Genomic DNA, 22350 nt, shown 5'->3' with positions numbered 1-22350 from the left:
TGTAGATCAACTTCTATACTGAAATGCAGAAATGTCTGAAGTGGTTTAATATGTACTCTGCTTTGCTGCTTTCAGATTGAATGCTTACCTTTTTGTTTCTTTTTCCTTTTTTGAGGTAGAGTCTCGCTCTGTTGGCCAGCCTGGAGGGCAGTGGTAGGATCTTGGTTCACTGCAACCTCCACCTCCCAGGTTCAAGCAATTCTCGTGTCTTAGCCTTTGGAGTAGCTGGGACCACAGGGGTGCGCCACCACACCCGGCTAATTTTTGTGTTTTTAGTAGAGATGGGGTTTCACCTTGTTGGTCAGGCTGGTCTCGAACTCCTGGGCCTCAACTGACCCACCCACCTTGGCCTCCCAAAGTGCTGAGATTACAGGAGTGAGCCACCTCGCCCAGCCCTGAACTTTTACTTTTAATTATTCCAGAGACAGTAACAATCAAGATATACCAATCGTGGCTCAAAGTGAGAAGTGAGAATTCTAGCTAAAATTGTAAAAAAAAACAAACCAAAGTATACCAACCAACCTACCAGATAAAGAACAGAGCCAGGATTTTTCATTTTAAAATTTCTCAGAAATGTTATAGAAATGCATCATTGTATTAAATGCAAGCTGTATTGATCAGATTTGTGAAAATTCAGTTTTCTTTCCTAGTTTTCCTAGAGCACTGGGATTTCAATGACTTTTCCAACCAAAACAAAACAAAACAAAACACCAGAATAATCCATAATTTGTAAGGAGAAAATCCAGACTGGATAATTATTTTACTTTTGTGACTTTTTTCTTGATTATAGTTTAAAAGGTGGGTTGGATTCTGCGGGTACAGTAAGACTGAATTTACAAGGATTTATTCATTGTTTTTCAGAGAATGAAATCTGTATTCAGCATTTCAGACACTAGAGGGAGGCATTTGACTGACTCAGGGGCTCCTCCAGTCCAAGAGGAGAGAAAGGGAGAAACTCAAATGTTCCTCTGTGATGATGTCCATTTTTGTTGTTGTTGTTTTCCCTGATTTTCTCTCCCTTTTTTCTTTCCCTCCCTCCTTCCTAACTTCCTTCCTTTACTTTATCTTTCTGTTTTCTCATAAAGGCAATCTTCTCAAGAGCTCAAATGAACATTCATATTTTACGCATTTAGAGAACAAAGAGGCCATGAGGTGCGTTCTCACTATGATGTACACAAATCACAGTCTGAAATCACGGCACCTGGTTTTGGTCCTTAAACACCATTCGAAACCTTTGTTAGGTTAGCGGATATTAATTAATTTCGGGGGTTATGTTTCCTCTCCATTTTTCTTGTGTTCTTTATTCCACCTGGAAGACGTTTCCCTCTGAAGTTGCTGGACAGCAGAAGCAGGCCTGAAGCGCATCCTTCTAAGGAACCTGCTGAGACTGCGACCAAAGTGTGAGCTCCTCACGGTCTTCCCTGGCTGCAGTGCGGTAACTGCACCCTGACCCTTGGTGGGCCAGGCAAAGAGGCCCCCGAGTCGACAGGGAGGAAGGCTGTGGGCTCCTGAACTTTTTTTCTGTTTTTTTTTTTTTTTTTTTTTTTTTTTTTTAAGACAGGGTCTCACTCTGTTTCCCAGGCTGGAGTGCAGTGGTGCAATCATGGATCACTGCAACCTTGACCTCCTGGGCTCAAGCAATCCTCATGTCTCAGCCTCCTGAGTAGCTGGGACTATAGGCGAACATTACCATCTGTAGATAATTTTAAAAATTGTTTTTTGTGGAGACGGGGTCTTCATATGTTGCCCAGGCTGGTTGTGAACTCCTGGCCTCAAGGGACCCTCCCACCCCAGCCTCCCAAAGCGTGGGTATGATAGGCATGAGCCATCAAGCCCAGCCTCCAGCACTTTTTTAAAAGTTTAAAATAGAATTAATAACAGTGGTTACTTTATGGGGTTTTGAGGATCCTATGATCATGGCATCTGGCATACAGGGAGTACTCAGTGTTTATTACTTATTATTGTTTTAAATTCTAGTTATTTTAAAATCTCTATTTCTTGTTAAAAGCAGGTTGGAATTATCGCACTATGTTGCACAATAATAATAATGATAATGATAATATCATAACTGGTAATCCTTAAAATCTTCCTCCTAGACCATATAAACTGCTAAATGTTGAGAACTATAATTCTTGTTTGACATGTAGGAGAATCACCTAATCCATACATTAAGGAATAAGAAATATCTTTTCAAATATTCTTGTATTCAACTTAAAATATCTCCATCCCACAAAATTGTATTTTCACCGTCTTAATTGCCAACAAAAGAATGTTATAGTGTAGAATATATTTTGTAATATTCTTTGATTTAAAGTTTCAAATTTCTGACCCATGGAAAGACAAGATATTCTAATTCTGCACTGCCCAGTAGGGTGGCCTCCGGCCACATGTGGCCGCTGAGCACCTGCAGAGTGGCCTGTCCAAACTGAACCAAACTCTTGGTGGGAAATGCTCACCACATTTGAAGACTTTGTATGACAGAATGAACAGAAATATCTCGATATTTTTGTGTCAGGTATATATTAAAATAATATTTCACATATTGGGTTTAAAATATATTATTATTATTATTATTTTGAGACTGAGTCCACTCTGTTGACAGGCTGGAGTGCTGTGTCACAGTCTCAGCTCACTGCAACCTCCGACTCCCTGGTTCAAGCGATTCTCCTTCCTCAGCTTCCTGAGTAGCTGGGACTACAGGCACGTGCTACCACACCTGGCTAATTTTTGTATTTTTAGTAGAGACGGAGTTTCACCTTGTTGGCCAGGATGATCTTGACCTCCTGACCTCGTGATCTGCCCACCTCAGCCTTGCAAAGTGCTGGGATTACAGGTGTGAGCCACCGTGCCCGACCTTAAAAATGTATTATTAAAATTGCTTCTATCTGTTTCTACTTAATATGCTTTAGAAAATTTAAAATGGTATCTGTGGCTTGCATTGTATTTCCATTGCAGTGTTCTCCTAACTAATTTTGTACATCAGAAAATTCAAACTATTACTTCTTATAGCCTAATATTTTATTTTATTTTGTTTTTTGGTTACAGGGTCTCGCTGTATCACCTGGGCTGGAGTGCAGCGGCATGATCACGGCTCACTGAAGCCTCAACCTCCTGGGCTCAGGTGATCCTCCTACCTCAGCCTCCCAAGTAGCTGAGACCACAGGCATGAGACAGCTCACCTAGCTAAGTTTTGCATTTTTTGTAGAGATGGGTTTTCACCATGTTGCCCAGGCTAGTCTTGAACTCCAAAGCTCAAGCCATCCTTCTGCCTCAGCTTCCCAAAGTTTTGGAATTACAGGTGTGAGCCACAGCGTCTGGCCAATCTTAATATTTTAAAAAGTCAAACAGACTGATGGAGAAAAATGGGTTGAGCATGCGTTCACTTGAGAGGTAGCTATTTATTAATTATTATTTGACATGGAATTTTGCACTTGTTGCCCAGGCTGGAGTGCAATGGCACCATCTTGGCTCACTGCAACCTCCGCCTCCTGGGTTCAAGTGATTCTCCTGCCTCAGCCTCCTGAGTAGCTGGGATTACAGGCATGCACCACGATGCCCAGCTAATTTTGTATTTTTAGTAGAGACAAGGTTTCTCCATGTTGGTCAGGCTGGTCTTGAACTCCCGACCTGAAGAGAACCACCCGCCTCAGCCTTCCAAAGTGCTGGGATTACAGGCATGAGACACTGCGCCCGGCGAGAGGTATTTAAAAGGGGTCCACCCAGCAGGCCCTACCCGTCCCTTCTCATTTGCTCCTCCTGTAGGTTTGATGACCTCTGAATAATTTGCCTTTTCCGAAAAGTGGCAAGTAACACCCCTTTTTTCTTCTTCTTCTTTACTTTCTTGGAAAGGCCGAGTGTGAATATGAATTATCAGCAAACTCATCAAACTTGGACGAAGGAAGGTGCTGGATTCTATCTGCGAGGGTTCCTGGGGCCGGATTTCGTGGCATGGTTCTGGTCGGTGTAGGAGCGAGTGCTCTGCTTGGGGATCACGGAGGCTTCCTGGTATTCAGGGCTCTCTGCTCCCACGTGAGCGCATTGAGGCCCATCTCCCTGAAACATTTCTGCATTCACTCCTTAAACAAACACATTGCATCGCAGGCTGGGGCGTGCCACGCCATATTCTTCTCTGAAAATGTCAGAAAATGTCTGTGGTTTATAAAAATTCATTCTCATGTTAGAAAGCTTTACTCCTCATTCTCAGGGTGATGAAATCAGTGGAGATGGATGATATTATCCCGTGTTTTTTCTTCTTCTTGTATTTTAATGAGCTTTGTTGTGCTGCTCTTTCAGTTTATTAGAGATCACCCACCGCCGTGAGCCTGGGAGTTCAGCCGCCTTCTGTGGCTACCCGAGGCCCCACATTTCCATGTGATTCTAATCTTGCAATTCTCTTCTTCATTACATTCTTGCCATGCTGGCTTTTGTAAGATTCTAGAAAGCATTTTACAATACACAGGGCAGGAAAGGCATCATTTATAATACATGGTAGTTACTCGTCTGTTATTTATAAATCATCTTGCTCGGAAGACTTTTATTTCTATGCAGACAGTGAATCCTCAATTTTGTTTAAACAAATATCACGGCTTCCTCTTTATTCCTACTGTTTTTTTCTTAAACAGAACTCCAATATCTTCATAGTAAATAATAAAATAATTACTGTTGTCTTGGGCGTCTGCACAACCTCCAAACACATTCTCAGCCTGAGCTCATATGACATTGACTGTCATGTGGCCAGTTAACCTTGGGGGTCTACAGAGTGCTGGCCGTTCTGTCCTGATTGTATCCAAACTGACTATGAAGATGACCAAAATGACTGAGTGATCCTGCCCGCTTAAGAACGCTTCAATTACTGGGCACGTTTTTGACCTAAAAAAACAAAGTAATTACTATTTTCAAACAACTGGATTTCCAAGGCCTGCTGCTTATCTGTAGATTGAAAGAAAACGGCCCCAGGTCAGTGGGTGCTGTAACGGGAAGACCGTGGAATTGGAATCTGAGGCCACCTACGTTGACCTTGACCACTTTACTAGGTTTTTTCTGAGCCTCAACCCTCAAATATACAACAGGGGTAATAATAGTACTTAAGAGCTCACACGGTCATGAGGATTTGATTTGATGCAGTCATATTGGAAAACACCAGTTTGAAAATGACACAGAAGTGTGCAGTATCATTTCTCTTTTATTATTTACATTGCTTTACAAGTAATTGCGATCTTAACCCAGGCCATCTTTCCATAACACTTTGTCAGGGAAACTTCAGCTTTGTTAATCAAGGAATGAAAGGAAGGGAAGGAGCTGAAGAGTCTGGGTAGATCAGAAAGCCCAGGACATTTCTCTCCCTGGTTCCTACAAAGGTATGATTTCAACACGTTGTAAAAACACACCCACATTTCCCAGGCCAGTGCGGAGACAGCAGTGTGTTTGCTGGCTTGCAGGTTTCCTGGTGGTGACTCTGCTCCTGGCACTGTGGCTTGTTACCCCAGGGGGCTCCTCCTGCCACCCCAGGATTTAATTCTGGGTGACTTTCCTGGGAAGGGGTGGGGAGGGTCCGGGGAGGACTGTGATGGGTGTGTCCACGTAGCCCTGGGGACACCTTTAGAGGAGGGAGAAGCCAGAGCGCTGATGGCTGCTCCGGCCCGGTTGGGTGTGCAGATCTCGGGGGTAACCCAGAACCCCTGGCCCCTGCCTCAGGCTGCTCATCTTCTCAAGCTCTCTGTCTCGACTTTAGCGATTATGGAGTTTCAGGCAGCCAGGCTCAGACAAGTCACAGCCACACTTGAAGAATAACCCTCCCGTTCAATTTGGAGTGAAATTTAATGGCATCGATGAACAATTTGCTATCGATTTTTAAATAGACATTATTTTTAAAGCCAGACTTAGCTTCACAGCAGAATTGATCAGAAAGTACAGAGAGTTATCGTCCTGCCCCCCACTCGCACACACCCCACCAGAGGGCCTGTGTGTCCCAATCGATGAACCTATGTGGACCCATCGTTAGCACCCAGAGTTCACAGTTCACACCAGGGCTGACTCCGGTGCTGGGCATTCTGGGAACGGGACAGATGTCTCGCCTCCACCACTGCAGCACACACAGGGTAGTTTCACCGCCCTGTAGACCCTCTGTGCTGGGCCCATTCATCTCTCGATAATTTGCTATGATTTTTTTTTTTAATCCGAATTTTTACCTCTCAGTTGGACATTATTCTTACTGAAACCTGAAGGTAATTCGGTCTCGGTGACTTTGCTCTGATAATTACTATCAGCAGATGAATTAAAGCTGTGCATTGGAATGTTCAAACATTTTATTTGAACACAGTGATGCTTTGAAGATGCTCACCGTGCACCACATAGCAGATATATTCTGATAAAAGTTTTTCTGTTGTGGCAGGCGATTTCTGTTAGTTGGTTGGTGGAATTTAAGAAGCAATTTCCAAGAGTACAGTACCTTGAGTGGGGTAATTTGATATCATATTAAATGCTACTCTCCAGAAATAAAAACAAATGTCGCCAAGCCACACATGGCATTTAGAGTCACTAAAGCAGCCGGCTGTGTGAACTCATCTCCAACGGCCTCCCAGTCCCATTGGGGAGGTGGAAGGGCCTGACCTTGTAATCTTGCAGGAATTGGAGGTCCAAGGATCTGCTTTCATCATCAAAGCTTTATGTTTCAAGAAAAACAATACGTAAGCAGTGAGCATTTATCGTACAGGCAACTGTTTCGAGCCAACCTGATTAGGCCTTCCTTATATTACACAAGAACACCTTTCAGATGATGCTTAAGATGATTCTGTTGTCCGTGAAGCTTTTCCCCCACCTTTTTTTATTTCTTTCTCAGCTTGTCTTCAAAGGAATTAAAAGTTCTGATTTATTTTCAGGCCTTTATAAAAAGCTCCCTGAAAAGCAAATACTATTTGTAGTGGTGACAGGCAATTAGCAAAGCATTTAGATTTATTCTGAGGCACTCATGAAAGTGGTGTTTTATTTTTCTTTTAAAGGAGTTTTAAAAATTCACTTGAAGGCAATGGACTGAGATTGCTTCTGTCGTCCCAAGGACCAGCGGGATCCTGGCGAGGTGTGGGATTCCAAGTTCCAGTTGCCACAGTATCAAAGTCTTAGCCATCTCCTCATTTCCAGATCTTTTTCTAATAAAATCACTGTTTAAATGTCTCACTTTGACTTTATTTACTCCCTTAAATTCCTCCAATGTGTAAAATCAATCTCAAATAATCGCTAACTTGTGTTGAATCGCAGCACAGTACTGGGTATCATGGTGACTTTGTATCTTATGGAATATGGCTTCTTATTGAATATGGTTTCGTGAGGGTACTTGGGGGAAGACATTGTGACCTTCCTTTCAGGGGGAAGAGGGAGCAGTTCAGAATAAACACAATGATAGTGGAAACCATCAGGGGAGGCTGGGATTCCAGGCCCAGTTTGCGCTGTGCAGGTGCCCAGGTCATTCCTGAGGGTGGCCTCATATCTCCATTCGGAGCTTGCTTGTTTTCTACCAGTGAAATTAATTTCCTCTGATTCCCTTCCAAGTATTCTCCTCCCTCCTAATCTGTACTTTTCTTTAAAGCATCACTTAGAATCTTTGATTCTCAGATCATTTCGGGTTGAAATAATCTCTCTGTGTGATATTTCCTGCATTTGATGTCCTGACATTGACTTTACATCAACTTACAGTCAATATTAAAATGAAACTCACAATTACAACGTCCGAGTCATCATTTCTTGAGTTAAGAAAATACTCCTGAGCCGGGCATGGCAGCTCATGTCTGTAATCCCAGCACTTTGGGAGGAGGCAGAGGTGGGAAGATCACTTGAGCCCAGGAGTTTGAGACCAGCCTGGGCAATGCAGGGACATCTCATCTCTAAAAAATAAAAATAAAAAAATATTAACAGGGCATGGCGGCATGTGCCTGTGGTCCCAGCTACTCGAGAGGCTGAGGTAGGAGGATCGCTGAAGTTGAGGCTGCAGTAAGCTGTAATTGTGCCACTGCTCTTGAGTCTGGATGATAGAGTGGGGCTCCATCTCACAAAAGATATTCCCATGCTCTTTCAAAACTAGTTTTCTCCTAAGGGATCTATTTTTATACACATACACACGCACACACACACAATCTTCTACACATACACATATATCACACATATATACATATGCACAGACACACAAACACATGTAAGGAAATAAACGGTTATAATCAAGCCTTTAGCATGTGTCATTTTATTTTCTGTACAATACCATTAACAATTTGATATCATATGCTATCATTTTTAAATATTAAAAATATTGCTCTTACCAGCAACATGAAACATAGCATATTAATAGCTATATAATATCAATCATCAATTATTAACCTAAGGTTAATTAATAATTAATTAATAATTAATGATTATAACTACGTTAACAATCACCTTTAATAACTATATTCTTTTTTTTTTTTTTTTTTTGAGACGGAGTCTGGCTCTGCCACCCAGGCTGGAGTGCAGTGGCTGGATCTCAGCTCACTGCAAGCTCCGCCTCCCGGGTTTATGCCATTCTCCTGCCTCAGCCTCCGGAGTAGTTGGGACTATAGGCACCCACCACCTCGCCCGGCTAGTTTTTTTGTATTTTTTAGCAGAGACGGGGTTTCACTGTGTTAGCCAGGATGGTCTTGATCTCCTGACCTCGTGATCCGCCCGTCTCGGCCTCCCAAAGTGCTGGGATTACAGGCTTGAGCCACCGTGCCCGGCCAATAACTATATTCTTATAATGACTATATTGTTAATAACAACCATAATATTGCTAACTCTGTTGTGATGGTAACTGTAGGACATGGTGGTGTGGTCTAGGTTGGAGTACTCTGTGAATAGCCACAGCAGCTGCAGCAGTGACTGACTAAGCACATCTTCTGTGCCCAGCACTGCACAGAGCCATCGGGAGCATCATCTCCTTAGCTTCACGGCAGCCCTGAATGGCTGCAGGAGACTCCTTTACGGGTGAGGAGCAACTGCAGGACCCATGGGGTGGTGGAGGGGCAACCCCATGCCTGGTGCCTCCCACACCAGAGACCCCCTCGGGAGCCTGGTTCTCACTGCAGGGCAGCTTTGATCACCCCACACTCCACACGTTGTGATGTTTCTTGCCTTTTCCACAGAAGGCCTATTTCTTTTTGCAGATGCAAAGACAAGTGTCATGAGTGACTTACTAAAATCCCTGCAAATGTGCTATGGGAAAGTGGTCAGATATTCCCCAATATTTAGTGAAGATTTAATTTCTGGTATCTGGCCCTGTTTTCCTCAAGAGCCGCTGTAAATTATCGTAAGTTCCAATATTTTGGCATCTAATCAACAGCTTCTTAATTGCCTCTGATATGAAGAAACGGTGTATACATTTTTAACCAATAATCAATATGTGTTCTGATATTTCATTAATACAGTGTGTAGAATTTGACCTAAGTATTTTCGTGGAGGAGAAGATGAATTAGAAATGCAATCACTAAAACATGGTTCCAGTATAGATGGAAAGCACTGGAGATACTCATACATTTTTAAGAATCTAAAAAGATCTTTACAAAGAATCTTTAATGGCACCGGAGAATGTGGAGCATATAAGATTTAGTCAAAAGGAGAATATTAAATTTATTCAAATCTGTTAGAATATGAATTTTTTCTTTATTTTAAAAAGTACTAGGAAATACCAAAATGGTGGTAGCCATTTACAGCTATTATCTCTGGGCTTGGAGATTTAGAATGATTATTACCTTCTGTTTTACACTTTTATGCATTCTCAAAATTTTGTACAGTGAGCCTGTGTTTCATTTATAATTAAAGAAAAATGTGTCTAAACTAACAAAGATCACAAAGATAATTGAGTGAAGTTTTTCCATGTGCATTTTATCAATAGGAAAGTTCTGGAAGGTACTGTGCTCTCAATTAAAGCCCTTTTTATGTCACTAGTTGTACTCACTGCCTCACAAACCTTCTTTAAGGAAATCACACAGCATACCTGGCTCCGGTCTTATCAAAAATCTCTGCTCTCTTTTTTAATTCCGGTTTAAAACCATTGTTAAGAAAGACACTTGCCGGGGACTTTTCCTCGAGGTGTTTTTTCATGTCCATTAATTTTCTACTTGCCTCAAATTTTCCTTTGACTTTAGGAAATTTGATTTTTATTGTCTTCTTAGGAGCTTGAGGGCGTAGGGTATGAATACCCTAGCATTTTCCCCTGTAGACTCTTATTTAAATTTAGATTATGACCACATGAAAAATTTGTTGGGAAAAGCAATCAGTAGGGCCATATGTTAGAGTTTCAAAAGTCACCCTAATTTCCATTTAACTCACATCATAAAAATCACCCTCCCATTCAATCAGACTATTATAAGGTGTTTTAGATGAGTGATGAGCGGGTGCCTGCCAAACGCAAGCTAATAAGAAGGCCTTGATCTTCCCAAGAGCTATTCGTTTTTGTCTTTCCTACATTTCTCTCTCTCGCCTCTCTTTTTTTTTCTCTCTCTTTCACACACATACTGCCCAAAGCAAAACCATAAAAAAGAAAGCTCTTAAGAGTCCATAAAAGTGTGAGTAAGACTTTAAATTTTATTTTTATTTACTAGAAATTTATGGAACAGGAGCCGAGGCACCGTCATGATTCATCATCTGCATCCCATTTCTGCCCACGGCTCCGACATGCACATGTTCCGTGTGGACTGACTCTTACTCTAGAAAGAACCAGAGCTCCGTGGGAGAACAGCGAGCTCTCGGTTGTGTCCGCAATGACCCCCAACCAGTGTGTGTTCCAATGGCTTTCATGTCTACTGTGTACTGCCATAATAGTTAACAATTCCTTATGTGATGCACCCAGGTTGGTTAGAGGAAGGCTTCATTGCTGATTAGATAATGATGAGATGCAATCCATTTAGCTTGCCCAATGATTCATGGTTCATCTTAGCGTTGCCTGCCAGTGTGAATGACCTGTGTATGGTGTTGCGGTAGCTTTGAAGGGATAGCTCATTGCATGACACTCAGTGTTTGGAAAAGCCATCAGTACCACCATGGATTTGTTTCAATAGCCGCCTTACTTTCCATCTTGCTGTTGAGTTTAACGCTGCTCACAACACTGAATCTTTTGGGGTGACCAACCTCCTCTCATAGACATCTGATTCTTTCTTTTTTCTTAATTTTTATGCTGGATTCAGGGGGTACATCTGCATATTTGTTACACAGATATATTGCATGGCACTTAGGTGTGAGATACAAACGATCCCATCACCCAGGTAGTGAGCATAGCAGCCAATTCATAGTTTTTCAGCCCCTGCCGCTCTCGTCCCTCTAGTAGTCCTCACTGTTCATTGTTCCCCTCTTTATGTCCATATTTATCCAATGTTTAGCTCCTACTTATAAGTGAAAATATGCGCTATTTGGTTTTCTGTTCCTACGTTAATTGACTTAGGATGACGGTGTCAACAGAGCTCAGATGTTTGGCCATATAAATGACACGTACCCGTGTTGCTGCAAAGAACATGATTTTACCATCTTTTATGGCTGCGTAGTATTTCCTGGTGCATATGTACCACACTGTTTTATCCAGTTCCCTGTTGATGGGCACCTGGGTTGGTTCCACGGCTTTGCTATTGTGAGTAGTGCTGTGATGAACCCACATCTTTTTTGCAGAACAATTTATTTTCCTTTGGATTGGATTGCTGGGTTGAAGGGTAGCTCTTTTTACTTCTTTAAGAAATTTTCAAACTGCTTCCACAGTGGCTGAACTAATTTACATTCCCACTAGCAGTATGGAAGTATATCCTTTTCTCCACAGTCTCACCACCATCTATTGTTTTTTGGGTTTTCAATAATAGCCATTATGGGCGGTGTGAGATGGTATCTCCTTGCGGTTTGATTTGCATTTCTTTGATGATTAGTGATATGAAGCGTTGTTTCATGTTTGCTGGCTGCATGCATGTCTCACAGACACCTGATTCTTACACTGTGAAAAGAGTTCTAGTGTCTGTTATTTATGTTGTAAGGACACCCATCACGGTAAAGCATGTTGCATTACTCTGTCCCTGCATAGGTTTAAGGAAAGCAATTGAAATGTGTTTCGGTCACTACCAGAGGCTACAAATTACGTATAAATATTATCTGGTAATTCAATCACATTTGAAATTGGAGGTTAGATATATTTTGCCTATTATGAGAATTGGCCTGATGAAAAAACAATCAAAGATTCAAAAATTCATAACCCAAGAAGAATAGGTTCACCAAAGGAAGAAGTTTTCAACGTTTTCAGTTTCATTTTCTAACTTTGGTTATTAACGTTCTTCAAATGACTTCATGAATTTAGAAATCTACTTGATTTGGATGTGTGCTTCCCTTGCTGGAAGGGTGGACTTCCAACCACTTCGAATAGTTAGAAGTTTTACTTCAGGACCCACTTTTCAGTGGGTTGATATTAATTTCCTGTTAGCAAATAAACCCTAAAAGAGCAAAGGTAGTTCTCTCCTCAGGCGTCTAGAAGTCCCTAGGTGACATGTTGAGTCTCCTGTTCTTGGTTTGTGGAGCAAAACACATTTTCATGAATGCTTGCATGGATTTGCAAGAAGCTTTGGAAACTCTACTCAGATCTTTATTGCCACCAGTTTACAGTATATGTGTTTGTGTCTATGACTATCTATGCAAACAAAGCAAGGTGCTGCAGGCTCAGATGTGCCTGCCGATGAGAGAATGGCCTTCATGGAATAGGGGTGAACGGTCTTTATTTCCAGGGTGTTTCCCTCTCAAACATTCAGTTACCCCGGCGTTTTCCTGTGAATACTTGGACAGGCGTGGATTAGAGTTTTCATTTTTCTTCCAAATTCAGATAGAGCCCAGATATTTAGCCATAGAAATGACAACTAGGAACCACTTAACTTGTGGAATTCGGCTCTCGGGAGAACACAGGGATACACACACACACACACACACACACACACACACGCTTTTTTCCCACTGAGAAGTTTGTTTGGTTTTTGTTTTTGAGACAGAATCTTTCTCTTGCCCAGGTTTGGGTGCAGTGGTGCAATCAATCATGGCTCACTGCAGCTTCGACCCCCCAGGCTCAAGCAATCCTCCCACCTCAGTCTCCCGAGTAGCTGGAACTACAACTGTGAGCCTCCACGCCCAGCTAATATTTGTATTTTTTTGTAGAGACAGGGTTTCACCATCTTGCCCAGGCTGGGTCTCAAACTCCTGAGCTAAAGTGATCCGCCCTCCTTGGCCTCCCAAAGTACTGGGATTACAGGTGTGAGCCACCATGTGCAGCCTCCATTATGGAGTTTTTGTTTCTTTAATTATTATTTGCAGAAAACATGGGCAATCCTCATTTCTTTCTTTCTTTTTCTTTTTCTTTTCTTTTTTTTTTTTTTTGAGATGAAGTCTCGCTCTGTAGCCCAGGCTGGAGTGCAGTGGCGCGATCTCGGCTTACTGCAAGCTCCGCCTCCCAGGTTCACGCCATTCTCCTGCCTCAGCCACCCGAGTAGCTGGGACTACAGATGCCTGCCACCGCGCCCGGCTAATTTTTTGTATTTTTAGTAGAGACTGGGTTTCACCATGTTAGCCAGGACAGTCTCGATCTCCTGACCTTGTGATCCGCCCACCTCGGCTTCCCAGAGTACTGGGATTACAGGTGTGAGCCACCATGCCTGGCCTCCATTATGGAGTTTTAATTCCTTTAATTATTATTTGCAGAAAACATGAGCAATCCTCATTTCAATAAGGTGAAATAAACAACCTGTTTCAGCAGTTTCAATTTTTGTTAAAAGAGAAAACTTACTGAGTTCTCAAGTACAAATGTATTATTGAAAAAAGACTCAATTTTAAATAAAGGAAATCAATTTCTAATTCTTTTAAAGTCATTAGAAAATATTTTAAAACATACACAAATAAATGAAGGATTTGTGGAGAATATGTACACCTCTCATTTCAAACCTCATTTGCACATATGCTGTTTAGAAACATTAAAAAGAATGACATGCATGTGTCTCCACTAAACATTTGCTATGTTCAGGGCTCCTTCTAAAATCGTGGAAGTGTTGCTTTCCTTTTAAGATTGCCAAAATAATGGTGCATTCAGGGAAAGCATGAAGCATTCCGGGATTTACATGCTATTGCCATCTTTCTGTGAGTTCTGAATAAAATATAAATTAAGATAAAAATAGCCCTGGAACATCTTTCAACCAAACTAGCCCATTGTGCACAAGCCTACCATGAAAACACTTTCAAAACCCTTGGAATGCATTCTGCTGCCACCTAATGTTTTACTAATATTTAGAAATACTCTCACGGTGGGAGTTTGCAAATTTTCTCCCTAGAACTTGGGTAAACTGTATTAACATAATTCCAAATCCGATTGCTTTGATGTGGCAAAGGACAGAAGGCAGCTTTGCTATTTGTAGTCATGAATTTGAGAAGAAATAAAGAACATTGGGAAGATCCATGAAGATATCTTAAGAATAATGATTATTTTTCAAATATATTTATTCTCAGTGTAGTATTTTGTAGCCACAATATATGCAGTGTCTGCACAATGCTCAAATAACACTGCTATGAGTAATCTGAGGCAGAAAGAAGAGTATAACACATTCTCATATGCTCATCACCGAATTTCAGCAAACATCGAGACTCTGCTACATTGACCCCCTGCCCTTCCTATCCCTTCCTTTCCCTTCTCTTCCCTTCCCTTCCCTTCCCTTCCTTGTCTTGTCTTACTCTGTGACCCAGTCTGGAGTGCAGTGGCATGATCTCAGCTCACTGCAGTCTCAGCCTCCCGAGTTCAAGTGATTCTCCTTCCTCAGCCTCCTGAGTAGCTGGGACTATAGGCATGTGCCACCACACCCAGCTAACTTTTTTTTTTTCGGTAGAGACAAGGCTTCACCACGTTGGCCAGGTTGGTCTCAAACTCTTGACCTCAAGTGACCTTCCCACCTTGGCTTCCCAAAGGGCTAGGATTACAGGCATGAGCCACCGTGCCCAGCCTCTTTTTTTCCTTTTCTTTTGAAATTATTTTAATGAAATCCTCATTAAACTTCATTTCATCCCTACACACTTCACCATGCGTCGTTAAACAATACGAATATTCTCCTACAATGGCATTACCAAATGTAACACAATTAAGGTAGTGCTTTTCAGTATTATCTCACATCCAATCTACAATATAATTTCCCCAGTTGTCTCAGCAACATCGTTTTGCGGTTGATTTGAGTTAGAATCTAAATAAGGTCCACGCATAGGGAAGGGTTCTAGATGGCCCCCAGCTTTCTGTGTCTCCCCTCAGTTCTGCCTTTTTCTCCCTGCCCTTGACTTGACCAGTGTCTCCTGTGATGGTGAATTTTATGTATCACTTTGGCTGGACCAGGGTGTTTAGAAGTTTGATCAGGTGCCGTTCTGGATGTTTCTATGAGGTGTTTTGGGAGGAGATTACCATTTAAATTGGCAAACTTCAAGGAATGTAGATTGTCCTCCCTAATGTGGACTGGCTCATCCAATCAGCTGAAGGCCTGAATAGAGCAAAAGACTGGCCTCCCCTCAGAGAAGGAATCCGGCAGCAGGCAGCCCTCAGACGTCCTCTGCAGCCCTGGTTCCTCCCTGGGTCTCCAGCCTACTGGCTGCCCTGCAGGTTTTGGATTTATCGGCCTCCATAACTGTGTGAGCAGAGACTGCTCAGGGTTCAAACTGTGTTCAAATAAGGCAAGCACCAACCTGTAACCAAAATACAGCTGTTCTGTACCTCACTGCTGATTCCTGTACGTCACTTTACTTTTTTTGTCTGCAAATTTGTTCAGACCGTGAAGCATCCCAGGAGTCTCTCTGAATCTGCTGTGATTCTGGGGGCTGCCCAATTCATGAATTGTTCATTGCTCAATTAAACTCCTTTAAATTTAGTTTGGCTGAAGTTTTTCTTTTACCAGGATGGATCAGAGCAACTGCATTTGGACATCAAGATGAAATCACATCTCAGCCACTTCTCAGGCAATTTGTCCTTAAGAATTTGTGGAGTTGTCAAACCAGCTTAAATTCTATACTTGGTGGATTTTCTTTAATTACACATACATTGTGCTAAATTCCCAGATGGAAGCAATGCCACCTTTTAAGGTAGCATACTGATTTTGCCCAGAGTGAACATTTCTGTTTACTTCTATAAATCAAAAAGTGTCTGAGACAAGTCTCAATCAATTTAGAGGTTTAGTTTGGCAAGTTTCAGGACCATGGCCAGTTACACAGCTTCAGGAAGTCCTGAGAACTTGTGCCCAAGGTGGCTGGGTTACAAGTTACACATTTTTGGGAGATGGAAGTTACAGGCAAAGGTATACATCAATACATAGAAGGTACACGTTGATTCGGCCCCTGAAAGGCAGGACGTCTTGAAGCAGGAGGGGGCTTCCTGGTCATAGGTGAATTCCGATTTCCCGAGTGGCAGTTGGTTGAAAGAGTTAAGCTCTGCCTTAAGAGTTGAAGGCAGCTTGAGTTAAGGTAAGGAGGGAGGTGTGGAAGCCAAGGTTCTTGTCATGCAGATGAAGGTCGAAGGCAGCTTGAGTTAAGGTAAGGAGGGAAGTGTGGAAGTCAAGGTTCTTGTCATGCAGATGAAGGTTCCAGGTAGCAGGCTTCAGAGACAATAAATTTGAATGCCTCTCATCAGAACTTAAAAGGCATGGGATTCTTGGTTAATCTCTTTTGGATCGGGGAAAAGACCTGGAAAGGGAAGGGAGTTCTCTGCAAGATGTAAATTTCTTCCACAAGAGATGACCTTGTGGGGTCATTTCAAAATATGTCAAATAAATATATTTTAGGATAAAATACTTTTATTTCCTTCAGGGCTGGCTACCTGTCATGTTGGCATCTTATTGCTACAAAGAGTCTGTTCTGTCAGTCTTAGGGTCTCCATTTAATGTCAGTACTATTTATTGTATCTGAACTCCAAAAGGAAGAGGTGTAAAAAGGCCTGTCCCACCCCCTCTTCCCATCAGGGCCTGAATGAGTTTTTCAGATTTACTTTGGAGTCCCTGAGACAGGAGTTCATTCAGTCAATTGGGAGGCTTAGAATTTTAATTTTGGTCTACACTTCCCACCTGGGCAGGATGCTGTTCATGCTAACACTCTGTATTCACGATTTTTATTCTAATTGAAAACTGGTTCCAACACGGGTCTTCCCAAGGCCTCCCACGCCTCACTTTCCTGCTCTGTGGCTTTCTGCTTAGCTATTCTCTCATGCAAGGCCATCCTCTCTCCTTTGGCTGTTCCTATGACCCTATGCCGATGTCACTACGGGCATAACCACTGGCTAAGTGGAATACGCCCTTCCACAGCAGAAGCCTGTGATTTAGAACCAGACCATTATTAACCAGAGAGAGAATTGGGGTTGACAAAACCGTGCTGCTGCAAAGGAACTGAGAGGGGCCGCTCAGGCTCTGAGGTGGGGATGCCGGGGGAGCTGCATGCATCCAGGCCACTGCCAGCTGCTGACAGAAGCCCTTAGTCCCTCAGCCGCGGCCTCACCGCTGTCTAATTTTGGATGACAAAGGCATAGCATCTTGTGATGTGTGTGAACGTTTGACTTGCTATAACTGATGGTCAAGAATCAGAGCCCAGGAGGAAGAAGCCCTAAACCCACTAAGTAATGACAGTAGCTGTGGTCACTGTCCTGTCTCCATCCCACCAACAGTGCAGCCAGGTGTGTGACCAGGTGTGCAGCCAGATGTGTGGTAAGGTATGCTCTAAGCAGCAAGCCCGGGAGATGGAGGGTGGACAGTTACCTTGCAAAAGTTTTGAGAGAACTGCTACTCATGACTGTCTGTAAGCCATGGCCTCAAGGAGGTAACTTTATGCCCTGAAAAGAACTGAATGCCTGCTTAGGTAATCACCTTACAAAGCTTTCACATAGTGACCCTATAGTAATGCCTAAAAGTGGGCATTTGCTCATGTCATACACTACACTGTGTCTCAGGATTGAGGAGCCTGCCCGTCCAGAGGCCTGAGGATGACCGCCTTTCCCATGAAAAAGTGGACGGAGGGAACTGGGATGGTCCCTGGACTGTTGGTTTGGAATCAGAGGGTCTTCCCCATGCTGGACTCTCATACTAACCCCAGCCATCAGGGGAGCCCTGCCTGTGGCTGAGATCCTGCCTCCCTCTGGTGAGGGGTGGTGGACGTGGAAGACTTCTTGGTTCACTGGTGGAGATGGAAGGTCCAGGCTGCTTCCATTGGGTTCAAACAAGGTTAGACGTGCATCACTCAGGCTACCAGACGTGTGGGAGGAACTCTGTCCCCAAAAGATATGTCCAACTGAAAACTCAGAAGGTGCCCTCTTTTGGGAGAAGGGCCTGTACAGATGTAACTAAGGCATAAGGATCACTCAAAATGAGATCATCCTGGATTAGGGTGGGTCCTAAATCTAACGTTGGGCTTCCTTAAAAGAGACAGAAAAGGAGAAGACAGAGAGAAACAGAGGGGAGAAGGCTACATTGGGATGGAGACAGAGATTGGGGTGATAGGTCTGCAAGCCAAGGCCAGGATTCTCCCCACAGCCTCCAGAAGGAACTGATCCTGAGGATGCCTTGACCTCAGACTCTGGCCTCTAAGACTATGGAGTATAAATTGCTATTATTTTAAGCCCCTCAGTTCATTATACCAGCCCTGTGGAGACAAACACAGCAGCTTGAACTAATGCCCTTCCTAGCCCTTAGCCAACGTGTTCCAGATCAGTCAGCATCTTTTTCTTTCATTAATTTATAAAGCATTAGACTCAAGAAATGTTCCAGGAAACACTCTCCTTTACTCCTGGGTCATAGAGTATAAAATTACACCATTAGAGATTCATTCTTCAGGTTTGAAAGCCCTATTTCTGCCTGGGAGGGATAGTGCACCAAGCATCCAACACCGTAGGGAGAATTACGATAAGCTTCGGTCACTGGCAAGAGGGTCTTGCATTATGTGGGAACCCGTGGTGAACAGGGACATTAGGAACCAGAGGGTAGGCCATGGTAGGTAGTGACCCTTGCAGAAGGCCATCCTCTGTAGGCCTCCAGAGCTCCCATGTGTCTTGCTGGCTGTGCCAAGACACTGAGGCCCCAAGCTCTCTGCTATCCAGCCCATTTCTCACACTGTTTATGCAGCTTGTCCTCTTGAGGGATGAGATCATCACTCTGTCTTCCCCACAGACAGCAGCAGGCTTGCTTACTGCTTGCTACAAAAACTGGGTTCCCACTTCTACACTGCTGGTGGGAATGTAAACTAGGACAGCCACTATGAAAAACAATATGGAGATTCCTTAAAGAACTAAAAGTAGAATGACAATTTGATCCAGTAATCCCACTACTGGGTATCTATCCAGAGGAAAAGAAGCCATTATACAAAAAGGATACCTGTACGTGCTTATAGCAGCACAATTCATAATCGCGAAAATGTCAAATCAACCCAAATGCCCACCAGTCAACGAGTGGTTAAAGAAGCTGTTGGTATATTTACATGATGGAATACTACATAGCCACACAAAGGAATGAATTAATGGCATTTACAGCGACCTGGATGAGATTGAAGACTGTTTTAAGTGTGCATGCATCTGTGTTTACTAAACCCTCCTAGTGACCCTGGGAGGCAGGGATTGTGTTGTTTTAATGATGTGGGAACCCGGGAACACAAGCGAAGCAGCTCACCAGGTCCACAGAGCAGGAAGGTGGTGCATGAGACATGAGGCCGAGAGGCTGGCCTTCCAATCTCTGCTTTTCTTAGAGTCTAAGATGGAACTCAAAGGAAATGAGGTGGTTTCTGCCTCCACTTCCTCCTCACTTATTTCCTATTACTGCTTTGAGATTTGAAGGATGATAGGGGAAAAAGAGAGGCTTAAAGAGAGAGGAAGAGAGGGAGAGAGAAGGGAGGTGTGAACAGCACGAGCAGACCCTGACAGCTCAGCTCCTTGGTGTGGGTTGCAGAGAAAACAGGGGCAGTGGTTTGTGCACTGAAAAGTCCAGTTGTCACCTGGGACTTAGGCGCTCATGTCCCCGAGGATGGTGATGGCATCATGCAGAGCCGTCCTGTACCTGAGGCAGCAGGAGGGAGAATGTGTGCCCCTGTGTGCTTCATCTCTCAGCTTTCTGTGGCTCATTCATTTTCTAGAATATTAAAGCAGATAAACAAATGTTGAAAATTAAAAAGTAGGAGTATTAACGCTCATAACCTTATTTTAAATGGAAATATTTTACCTATACTTAAATCAGAATTTATTATAATTTTACCTATTGACTTTAAATGATGCAAAACCGTCAGTAATCTTTTTAAAACGTCTTTCCATCTTTCCTTCATTTTCAACTGAGTGTTGTAAATGAAATCAAATGAGAGAAGGAGTATGTGAGATAGATTTAAAATGTTAGCAAAAGGTAGGAATATTCTTCCTGAATTTGAAAATGAATGAAAAGGAAAGGTAAAAAAAATAGAAATGTATGAATCACCACACGAGAGTATCAATTATTCTGGGAAAAGGGAAATTAAATAGAAATTTACATTATAGATGTCTTAGTTTAACATTTGAAGTGGAGAAATGCAAAATTAAAAAACTGTCTTCAGATTTTGAATTTTTACTGAAGATATTCTGCATGAATATATTTGAATTTCAAAAAGCAGCCACTGACTCAACGCTAAAACATTCTGATGATTTAAGTTCTGGACAGACTTCCTCTTAAATAGGTGGTTTTGAGAAACCTGTTATGTCAAGAGTTTGTAATATAAAATCAGCATCATGTTGATATCTTTTTTAAAATTCTATTATGTGTCGGTGGTGAGTATGTTTTTATTATTATTATTTATTTTTCTTTAAGTCCTGGGATACATGTGCAGAACGTGCAGGTTTGTTATATAGGTATACATGTGCCATAGTGGTTTGCTGCACCTATCAACCTGTCATCTAAGTTTCAAGCCATGCATGCATTAGGTAGTTGTCCTAATACTCTCCCTCCCCTTGTCCCCCATCCACCAACAGTCCCCAGTGTGTGATGTCCCCCTCCCTGTGTCCATGTGTTCTCATTGTTCAACTCCCACTTATGAGTGAGAACATATGGTGTTTGATTTTCTGTTCCTGTGTTAGTTTGCTGAGAATGATGGCTTCTAGCTTCATCCATGTTCTTGCAGAGGACATTAATTCATTCTTTTTTATGGCTGCATAGTATTCCATGGTGTACTATAAAGACACATGCACATGTATGTTTACTGCAGCACTATTTACTATAGCAAAGACTTGGAACAAACCCAAATGCCCATCAATGATAGACTGGATAAAGAAAATGTGGAGCATATACACCATGGATGTCTTCTAAAAGTCATTTGTGAGTTTTGCTTAGTAAAATTTTATCTCAGTTTGGAAGAGGTCATGGGAATTTTTAACAATATAAGTCACAGTAGTATCATGTAAAAAGCGTTTTGGTAAACTGAAGTTAATTAAAAAAATTTAAGATTTTTACCTGGTCTGGAGAAATTGACAAATATGGCAATTATGTCATAGAAAACGAGGTAACCCAAGAAGTAGATTTAGAAAATACTATTGATGAATTTGCTTCTATCAAATTCTGGGAAGTGAAATTTTTATTTATTATTTATTTATTTATTTATTTATTTATTTATTTTGAGATGGAGTGTCACTCTGTTGCCGAGGCTGGAGTGCAGTGGCACTATCTTGGCTCACTGCAACCTCTACCTCCTGGGTTCAAGGGATTCTCCTGCCTCAGCCTCCCAAGTAGCTGGCGTAACAGGTGTGTGCCAACATGCCCAGCTAATTTTTGTATTTCTAGTAGAGATAGGGTTTCACTATGTTGGCCAGGCTGGTCTTGAACGCCTGACCTCAAGTGATCTGCCCACCTTAGTCTCCCAAAGTGCTGGGATTATAGACGTAAGTCACTGTGGCCGAGAAACTAAAATTATAATAAATTTTTTTTTTGGTATAAATACAATACTTAAAATAATGTTGTGAGTTTTAACACACCCACTTTTAAATTGTTTTCCACATTTTCTTTCCTTTTTTTTTTGAAACAGAGTTTCTCTCTTGTTGCCCAGGCTGGAGTGCAATGGCGTGATCTTGGATCACCGCAACCTCAGACTCCCGGGTTCAAGTGATTCTCCTACCTCAGCCTCCCGAATAGCTGGAATTACAGGCATGCACCACCACACCGGGCTAATTTTGTATTTTTAGTAGTGATGGGGTTTCTCCATGTTGGCCAGGCTGGTCTGGAACTCCTGACCTCAGGTGATCCGCCCACGTCGGCCTCCCAAAGTACTGAGATTACAGGTGTGCGTCACTGCACCCAGCCCTGTTTTCCTTATTTTCAACTAGTTTAACGTCCTGGATAA

The sequence above is a fragment of the Chlorocebus sabaeus genome, chromosome 9 (genome assembly GCF_047675955.1).
Source record: "Chlorocebus sabaeus isolate Y175 chromosome 9, mChlSab1.0.hap1, whole genome shotgun sequence".
NCBI lineage: Eukaryota > Metazoa > Chordata > Mammalia > Primates > Cercopithecidae > Chlorocebus > Chlorocebus sabaeus.
The sequence above is the reverse complement of the archived record's forward strand: the minus strand, read 5'-3'. Positions refer to the sequence as shown.